Source organism: Nomascus leucogenys, chromosome 7b (assembly GCF_006542625.1).
Source record: "Nomascus leucogenys isolate Asia chromosome 7b, Asia_NLE_v1, whole genome shotgun sequence".
Taxonomy (NCBI): domain Eukaryota; kingdom Metazoa; phylum Chordata; class Mammalia; order Primates; family Hylobatidae; genus Nomascus; species Nomascus leucogenys.
The window spans coordinates 85,046,563-85,056,777 of NC_044387.1; the positions used below are offsets into that span (position 1 = coordinate 85,046,563).

General features: G+C 38.6%; 1 non-coding gene across 1 annotated transcript; it reads left to right on the plus strand.

The window, feature by feature from the left end:
- Positions 1-9,746: 9,746 nt before the first annotated feature.
- LOC115836121 lies at positions 9,747-9,852 on the plus strand. Its single transcript, XR_004031122.1, has one exon. It is a non-coding gene; the product is annotated as a U6 spliceosomal RNA (small nuclear RNA).
- The last annotated feature ends 363 nt before the right edge of the window (positions 9,853-10,215 follow it).

A 10,215-nucleotide genomic window follows, 5' to 3' on the forward strand; every position in this document is an offset into this window, starting at 1 on the left:
GGGGTTTCTGAAGCAGGAGCAACAGACAAGGGAGAATGGATGACAAAAAGAACAAGGCAGGTATTGATATACTCGTGCTGTAGGTAGACAAAATTGAAGCTCTAAAAAGGTAATTAGCCCATGATCACACATTGGTCCCTATTGACTTCAAAGCCAAGATGGGCTTCCAGTTGTATTCCCTTGGGTGGGGCCACATTCACCTAGAGCAGGAGGACTACTTGCCTAGTCACCCAGTGGCATTTAGTAGCTTGGAAGGTGCGCTCAAAGACAACAGAGTCTCAAAGAGGCACCAGTGCACCAGTGTCCTGGGTTGTTTTCCTGAAGTCTTTATTCAGACATTTTACTTTAGCAATATTATTTTCTCTTTTGATGAAATTGCTATATGAGCATATTTTATCTTCTTTTTGGAAATGCCATTACTAATGATCAAGTAATATCTGAGCCAACTTGAGTCCCTAAGAGGAGAAAAGAAAATGTACTTTCCAAAACCTATTAATACAACCTGCCTTTATATTTGGATGGGCTAGCTGATTCTGAGAACTTCGTTTGTCTAGGCTTTCTCTCTTTTTTTCCTTCTCTTTTCTACTCTTCTCCTCTTCTTTTAGACAGGGTCTCACTCTGTTGCCCAAGCTGGAGTGCAATCATACAATCCCAGCTCACTGTAGCCTCGACCTCCTAGACTCAGATGATCCTCCTGTCTCAGCCTCCCTAGTAGGTGGGCCTACAGGTATGTGCCACCACGCCTGGCCAACTTTTTTTTTTCTTTTTTTTTTTTTGGAGATGGAGTCTGGCTCTGTCGCCCAGGCTGGAGTGCCATAGCGCGATCTCGGCTCACTGCAAGCTCCGCCTCCTGAGTTGACGCCATTCTCCTGCCTTAGCCTCCTGAGTAGCTAGGACTACAGCAGCCCGCCACCACGCCCGGCTAATTTTTTTATGTTTTTAGTAGAGACGGGGTTTCACCGTGTTCTAGCTAACTTTTTGTATTTTTTTATAGAGACAAGTTTTTGCCATGTTGACCAGGCTGGTCTGGATTGTTTTTTTCTTTCTTTTTCTTTCTTTCACTCTTTTTGTTTTACTTACAGAATGGCAGTGGGAAATAATCTGTAAACATACAGGTAGAAAAAACATTAATATAAATTTTGGTAAAACCAAAGTCTTGGTTAGCACTTGGATTTTTAAAAATTTTCATGTAAATAAAATTTAATTTACTGTTTAATATACCTAATATCTGATTCTGGGGGGAAACCAAAAACACAACTTTTTTCAAAATCATACAATTTGGATTGCTTAATTCAAATAACGAGATGTTTTGATCTTGGCAGACTTGAGAGGGAACAATTTTAGGAAAGACAACCTTGGTGAAAGAGGTAAAAATTATTGCAGATCTTGGTTTTCATGATGACACAGAATAACACTAACAGACTGCTTTTGTTTACAATTACTCTTAGTAATTTCTTGCCTATGGAATAAATAAAGTCATGTTTATATGGGTGCCCTCAACTATATGGTGTGTCTGATTCTCTATGGACCTTATAGTTCAGTTGCTTTGAACAGTAAAGAAGGAATTTAAGAAATACTAAAAAAAAAAAAAAAATGAGTCAGAGATTCCAAGTTGATTCAAGACAAACTTGACTAAAATTCTCAGTTTTTCTCATCTATAAATAAATAAATAATACCTATCTGTATTAGTCAGGGTCTTCCAGAACCGAGAAGGGGTATGTGATATAACCATAGAGTGAGAGAATGTGAGAGAGAAAGAGAGAGAGCACAAATTTATTTTAAGGACTTCACTTCTGTGATTGTGGAGGTTTGATGAGCCCCAAAGCCAGTGATGTAGGCTGGTAAGCTGGAGAAAAAGGGAAGAGTTGCTCTTTGAATGCGAAGGCAGTCTGTTGGCAGAATTCCTTTTTGCTTGGGGAATGTCAGTCTTTTTCTACTAAGGCCTTCAACAGCGATTGATTGAATGAGGTTCACCACATTATGGAGGGTAATCTGTTTTACTCAAAGTCGAACAATTTAAATGTTAATCTCAGCCAAAACACCCTTACAGAAACATCCAGAATAGTGTTGGACCAAATATCTGGACACTATGGCCAAGTTGACATACAAAATTAACCATAATACCATCTCGAAAGAATGTCCTGAGAATTAAATGATTTAATATATGCAAACCACTTAGGACATTTTCTGGCACATAATATTCATTAAATGTTAACTCTTGTTATTCAAGCAACTACTGTGGTGTTGAAGAAAATACTGTTCTGTAGCTTGTATTAGAAATACTTCTACTGTTCAAACAATAGGAGACATTTTGAGTGATCATGAAAAACAGCAAACATGATATAGAAAAGAGCTTTTTAGTAATTAGATGTTCTCATTCAAATTGAAACTTTGTGTAGAGAAATACATTTATGTATCTATACCAATGCAAGTACACTGAAAAAAAATTCTTTTACATTGCTTTCCTTGGCACTTCTACAGATACAACTCTTTCCTTTTCAATAGTTAGAAAAAGGTCAGTTCCTCAAATCTGATCAGGAAAAGTGACTTGCTTCCTGTTAAAGAGAAGTTTGTTCTTTATCTTTCTCCTTTTCTTTTTTGTGACTGCTGGGAAATCAGGATAAAATAAAGGCCTATCTCATAAAACCTTAGGCAGCAGCATGGTTGCATTATTCACACTTAGTTTAAATGGAGAAGTTCATTACAACCAGCAAAGTTATGAAATATATGCAGTTCCCAAGTGGACTTGGCTTTCCACCAAATAAATCATTCATGAATGTGCAAGGTTATAGCCTTGCTTTCCCTCTCTGCACCTATTTCATTGTAAGATTCTTAACCAGCTGGCTTTTGCTACTTGCAAACTGATCTAACAGCTGAAGCTCAAAGTTCAGAGAGCAGTAGTTTGCCACTCTGACAGTGCAATGTTCTCCCTTTCTTCATTAATTGTGAATTTTCTCAAAGCTTGTTTTTTTTTAATCATAATTTGTAAGAAACTCTGTGATTCCTGAATAAATCCTTTCCCCAAAACAATAATGACTTCCCATTTATTTCAAAATAGTCTGAAATTACTATCTTTCATTATCAATATCCTCGGCTCTCTTTCCCCCCCTTCCCCAGCTCCCCCAGCCAAGACTTTGAATTGTTTCCTTTCCCTGTGAGTCCTCTGGGAGTTTGTTCCAGGTACAGGCAGTTTTGCATCTTAAGGTACGAAACAGCTGTATTCTGCTGCTTCTCTTTTGTCCCATGTTCTTTGTTTCTCAGCCTCGTTGATATGATTAATTTTATGAAGGGCTCTGCTCACATTGCGGCTGTAGTCAGCCTGGGTAGGTAGTGGTGTAACCTACCCACTAAGCCTGCCGGAGTTGAGGGTGGAGTAGCTGATGTAGTCAGTACCAGCCTTGGGCAAACTGGAAAAATGAAGTGAGAGTATCTTGGGTGCCCATACCCCCATCCTTGATGCTGTGCTTCTCTCTTGTTCATCCCCCCAGCCAATGCCCTTCCACCGCTGTAAGACCCTTCTGTCTCTGAGGAGCTAATTCTCATTCTGGAGGATCTCATGTTAACCTCTTAATTTCCATTATGTATGAGGGTTATTTGAAGAGAGCAATATTTAACCCAAAGAAACACAAGTTGTGGAATATCCAGCCTCCTCAGATGGATAGTGTGCCTTTTAAACCACATGATATAAATAATTATGTACTCTATTTGTCTGGGAGTCTTTAAAGAAGGTCTCACTATGAAGTAGTGCTGAATCCCCGATAAGCACACTGAATGTAATGAGAGCTCCTGGTTTCCTACCCTGATTCGCCCTTCCTGGACTGGTGTATCCGTCCTCCAGTTGCTTACAGTGTTGACTGGTAAGGGACTCAGGGCTGTGAGCGGTACTCATCTCTGGAGATTTCTTATTCACCAGTGGGAACCACTTAGCTTAAACATCCTTGGATGGTTACTCCTGACTCAGGAGCAGCCCACAACCACAGCCAATGGCTGATATGCAGAACAAAATTCCAGCTGCCTCACCTAGAGCTGGAATGTCTGTGGGCTACCATTCAGGCCCCAGAACTCCTCACGGGCTCAGCCTGAAGCTAGTGTCCAGCTGAACTTGCATCTTTGTCTTGCTTCTTCCTGGACTGCTACTCTGCTTCCTTCACTTCCTTACAGGTTCCTCCTAGAAGAGCTGTCTTGAAATCACTTGCTCAGAGTGCATTCTTAGTCTCAGATTCTAGGGCATGTAAGATCCTGAGCTAAGCTTAGGGAACTGGCAAAGCATGGGACCTAAAAGAGAGGAGGGGGAAATTTTTGCAAAATTTGATATTTCAAATCAAACAAAAATAGCATTTAAGCACTGGTCATGGAGAAAAATTAGAATTTTTCTTTTTTTTTTTTTTTTAGAGGTTCACATTGTTTTTATATTTTAAATGGCTTTGGGCAGGGCATCTAATCTCTTGAGTGCTTAGTTACATTACATGTCTTAAGCACTGTTAGTAGAAAAGGGTATTTATTGCATATGCCAATTTGTTTGCCATTTATTTAAAGATGTATGCCTCTGTGAATTCATGGATGAAAAAACATATATAAATCACAAAGTTTACAAATTTAACCATGCAAATCTCGTAACTACAAATGAATCTTCCCAAAGAAGTGATGTGATAAATTGTTGCTAGGTGACAATTCTTTGTCTACTGAAGGCATCTTGCACTTGGCCACTCTAGGAGCAAACTCTAGTTCAGGGAGGGAGGTGAGGGAGACTCTCATATTTTCTACATATTAAAGTAGGTCAGGCTACTTCTAGGATCTAGTCAGAACCATGAGCCTATCTTACTGGGCATCCTTTCTTGAAATCTATATTAGAGGCAGAGAAAACCCAAAACTTTGGCAGCAGGCTACTGATTAACCACAGAACTGTTCACATTTAGGTAACCCCCTTACTTGAGTCATACCTCTTCAGGTTTTTACAACCCAGAGTCATACCTGTCTATGCTCACATTTCATGTTTTAGGCAGCTATTTGCCCATGCAAGGCACACTCTAGCCATAAAAGTGACATCTTCCTTGTTCTCATTCTGCATCTTCTATGATTCTGCACTCATCTCTGCTCCTCCTCCATTCATTCCTCTCCCCTGTCTCCTCGCAGGAACTTCTATGGATGGATAATCCATTTGGGTATATCCAAGGATAAGTGACCAGCTATGGCTCATTCTCCAGCATCCAAATGCCTCACAATATTGTGATCCTAGGCAATGTCCTCAATGTATCCCTTAAAATAGAATAAAATAAACAGAACACAAGAGAAGCCACCATACAAGCAGGAGGCTTTCTACTGCCGAGATTCCAAACAGATTAAGCCTGTCAATTCTGCCACCTTTGCTCCAGATACTGTGAGCTCCCAATGGGATGAAAGGTGAGATGCTTTCTTGAACTGCTCAATTGACCTCGTCCCATCAACTGATGTTTCTTTTTAGGGGAATACTAGCTTTAAAAATACTCTCTGTTCATGTAGCAATTACTAGAGCTCTAGAAACAGGGTCAAAATTCTTTTCATGTTATAATTATATCTACTGCCATCATTTATTGCACACATACTATGTGACAGGCACAATGCCAGATACTTTTGGAGTCATAATTTTTCATCCTTATCTTAGCTTGCAGAGGTAGGTATTATTCATTCTGCAAATGAAGGAACTGTGGTTTAAAAAGGGTAAGATATTAAGTGCCAAATCTGAATATAATCCTATGTGGATCTGTCTTCCAAGTCTTTATCCTATTACCCTCCTTTTTATTGTCTTCTAACTTCTCATTAGTCAGCTTAACAACTATCCATTTGCATAGCCCCCTCTACTAGTTATCTATTGCTGCATAACAACCTTAGTGGCTTAAAACATTTATTATCTCACAGTTTCCACTGGTCAGGAGACTTGCTATGGCTTATCCGGCACCATTGCTCAGAGTCTTAAAATCTGCAATCAGGGTGTCAGCTGGCCTTTGTTCCTTTCTGGAGCTTGGTGTCCTCTCCCAAGCTGTAGGAAAAACTAATTTCCTTGCACCTGTAGGGCTGAGAGTCCCAGCTTTTTACTGGCTGTTGGCTGAAAGTTGCTCTCATCTCCAAAAGGACTTCGCATGGCCCTTTTCATAGGTGTTCACAACATGGCTATTGGCGTCTTGAAGGGCAGCAGTAGTGCCCCCTCTCCAATGTACTACGATGGAGTTTTATGTAATGTAACCTAAGCAAAGTCATGACATTTTACCACCTTTGCTATATTCTCTTTGTTAGAAGCAAGTCACAGGTCCCACCTACACTCAAGGGGAGGGAATCATTCAGGGGCATGAATTATTTTGAGTCACTTTAGGGTGTTTCTGCCATACTCCCTTGGCAGAGATCTCACAGAGCTGCAGATGATTCTTACTGCAGCTGTTACTTCCAGCTGCCATTTTCCTCCCCCATCTATAAAGTGCGGAGGTTGTTATTCATCTGCTTTGCTGGGGCAGGGTGAAAATTTGGCCATAAAATGCTTTGATACCCAGAATGAAAGGCTCTTTATAAAGCCAAAGTATGTTTTTTCCCCAAAGAGAAAAATATAGAAAGAAGTCATCTGTTGCTAGGGAAACCACAACCTTTCACTATGCTTATTTAGAAAAAAAGACATATTCAAGACTCTTCACTGTAGGAACAGAGATTGTGCTTTATGTTGGTAAGAATAAACAAAGAAGAAAAATATCATTCTTCTCAAATGAAAAAAAAAATCCATTATCTTGTGTCTTGCTAAAAATATTTTATTCTCCACAGTTCAATTTGAAATTCACAGTCCCCCCCCACCCCTGCCGTTTTCATCTTGCTTCATATGAAACTCCCTTTGAAGTCAGCAGAACCTTTGGGTCTGAACAAAACATGAGAAGCTGAAGGAAGACTGGGCAAACTAGCAAAAACCCATGCCAATATGGCATGGCTAAGAGGCTACGGGATCTCTCCCTTCTGTCCACATTGCGCCTGGGCACGAAGTCAAGAAACAGTTTCGGAAGATTTTTTTTTTAATACTCACACTTAGTACATCACCAGACTCCTTGTACTATTGCTTAAATGATCACATTTTTGTACAGATACTGTGGTTCAATTCTTAGTTTTAAAAAGGCAGTTCTATTTTCTGGTGTCTGAAATTTTAGCTAAAATGGGTTGATACAGTTTGACTCTAAAGATCGCCTTCACAGTCCCTTTAGCTCCAAGTCTTTTTCTTTGTCACATAGTAGGATGCTTTCTCTTCAAGTGCCCTGGTGAGCAGGTCACTGAGCACAGGCTTCCAATCTGCTTGGCCAAACCACCACCGTCTCCCGAGGAAATTCTATTTAGAATCCTTTCGGGATGTTTTGTTTGTGAAAGTGTGGAGGAGACACAGGATGAAAGGAGGGGATAAGAAAACTCGAATTTTCTGACCTGGAGAAATACTGTTAAGAGTGACGTTTGAATGGGGACATGAATCCTATTTAGCCTCCTGAAAACCTGCTGGAACTGTGGAGGGCATCACTTAAAGTCAAAAACTGAAAAGACATCTGGAAATTGAGGAGAATGTTATTTTGGATTGGCTTTTGTGTAGAGTCTATATACCACAGATTCTTCTGCTCTTAGTTGTTGTTGGACAAATACCCAAAGTGGATTTTGTGTCTTTTCTCCCTAGGTAAGAAGCTATTCAAGGTTGTTTCCACCCACTCCTTCAAAAGGCCCACAATCAGGAAGGAGCTGGGGAGACAGGCAAGGACTCATTAATCCAAGTCATCCAAAACCAATCTGCCGAGCAACTAGTTCATTGCAGAGAGTTAGCACTCAAGTGAGCTACCGATTATTAACTAATAAAAGGATCATTATTATAGTCCTTCTAATTGTCTCAGATATCCCTTTCACATATATATATTTCACATATATATTTCACAAATATATATTTCACATATATATATTTCACAAATATATATTTCACAAATATATATATTTCATAAATACATATATCACAAATATATATATATATTTCACAAATATATATATATTTCACAAATATATATATATTTCACAAATTATATATATGTATATACATATTTGCTCTGTATTTTATTCATTATTGTGGTGCTTACATTAAAGCTTGTTAATTCAAGCTGTTAAGCTCCCTGTAGGAAAAATCTCAAATGATTGCAGTCATATTTAAAACTGATCTTATGCTGAGAATCACATACAAATAAATATCAGTAAAAATGCATTTTTATTTCAAGATAAAAGTCAACAAGTAATATTAAAAACAGTGGTTTGCATCACTATTTTGTCATAGCCATGTGTCTTATACCAAGAAAAGACTGTACTAATTAGATTTCTAATTATCATTCAACTTCAACAGGACAACAAGGTTTAAATTTATAACTTTCTATAGGAAAAAGCCATTTTAAACTCTGAATTTCCCTGCCAAGGAAATTTTACATGGGGTCATATGCATGAATTACTGGAGACTGCAGAAAATTTTATCTAGGGAATATAAAAAGGATGAGGATTTTTAAAATGTGAACATGTCACTGTACTCCAATTATGCCACACTAATTTTCAATATTATTATACTAATAACTTAGGAATCAAATATTTTGGTTAGAAGCAAGGAGTGAAAATGCTAATATTCTTCTAATTATAAGTTATGGGCAGCATAATTTGTTGCTAATAGCACCAGACACTTTTGTTGGTATTCAGTAGTAAAAGAAAAAAATTAAAACCACTCAGTTTGACATAGTTGCATACCAATAAGGCATAGCTGTTTTTAAGGTCTTCTTCAAAAGTGAACCTGACAAGCTACTCAAGAAATATTTACCACATTCTCTGCCTTATAGGTTTGCATGTTGCTGGGAGATAAAAGGCATCGAAAGGTAAATGAAATGGGCAGGAAGAACAAGAATAATTGGAAACACTTAACTGTAGTTAGCCTGTTCTGCCTGAATGTAACAGTATAGTGGCTTGCAGTGGTAAATTGACCCAAGAAACTTATTTGAGACTATCAGCTCACTATTTTAGATAGATTCACAGCCGATGTTACACTTGGGAAAAGTGGTTTCATAAACTAGAAAAGACAATTCTTGATTTTAAAAATTTGCTCAGTTTGAGAAAAATATATCTTTAAACCAAAATAAGTTTAATGCTAGTTTGCACAGAAGCATACTTCTTCTTTTCAAAAATGGCTGGCAGTTGAAACAATCATTAGATTATTTGGAAATCATTTAATTACCTTGAAGCAGGTATCAAGCCGTTGGCATGAGCTGCAGATTTAGCTGTGCTAAGACACAGAAATAAGATTCATCAATCAAGGTTCTTAGCCAGCCTATTCTAATGGTTAATAATAATGTCTATTCCTGATCTCCTCCACACTGCTGCCTATGCAGTTGCCTTGAAAATTTTTTTTTTATTATTTTTTTATTTTTTTTGAGACGCAGTCTCGCTCTGTCGCCCAGGCAGGAGTGCAGTGGCGCAATCTCGGCTCACTGCAAGCTCCGCCTCCCAGGTTCACGCCATTCTCCTGCTTCAGCCTCTCCGAGTGGCTGGGACTACAGGCGCCCGCCACCACGCCCGGCTAGTTTTTTGTATTTTTAGTAGAGACGGGGTTTCACCGTGGTCTCGATCTCCTGACCTCGTGATCCGCCCGCCTCGGCTTCCCAAAGTGCTGGGATTACAAGCGTGAGCCACCACGCTCAGCCGAAAATATTTTCAATAGAAATGAACAATTAAAAAGTGGAGTCTTCACTTCAGCAGCACTTACACTAAAACCGAAACATACAGAGAAGATTGGCATGGTCCCTGTGCATGGATGACATGTACATTTGTGAAGTGTTCTATATTTTTATCGAATTGTTTGTGACATAGAGGATAAATGCTTTAGGTGATGGATACTCCATTCACCCTGAAGTGATTATTACACATGCTTGTATTAAACTATCACATATACCCCATAATTATATATACTATGTACCCATAAAATTAAAATTAATTAATTAAATGGTGGAGAATTTTCTAATATCAGAGACTTTACTAATCTTTTTCATTGGCCCAATAATTTTATATCATTAGTCATTAACCAGTAGATTAATATAATTACAGATTTATTGTCTCTGCCTTGTTTTGCATTGTGGAAGATGTGCAGAGATGACACCAGACTTGTATTTTTCAAATCCCACGCTTATTTCATGTAAGTATAAATTCTGATGT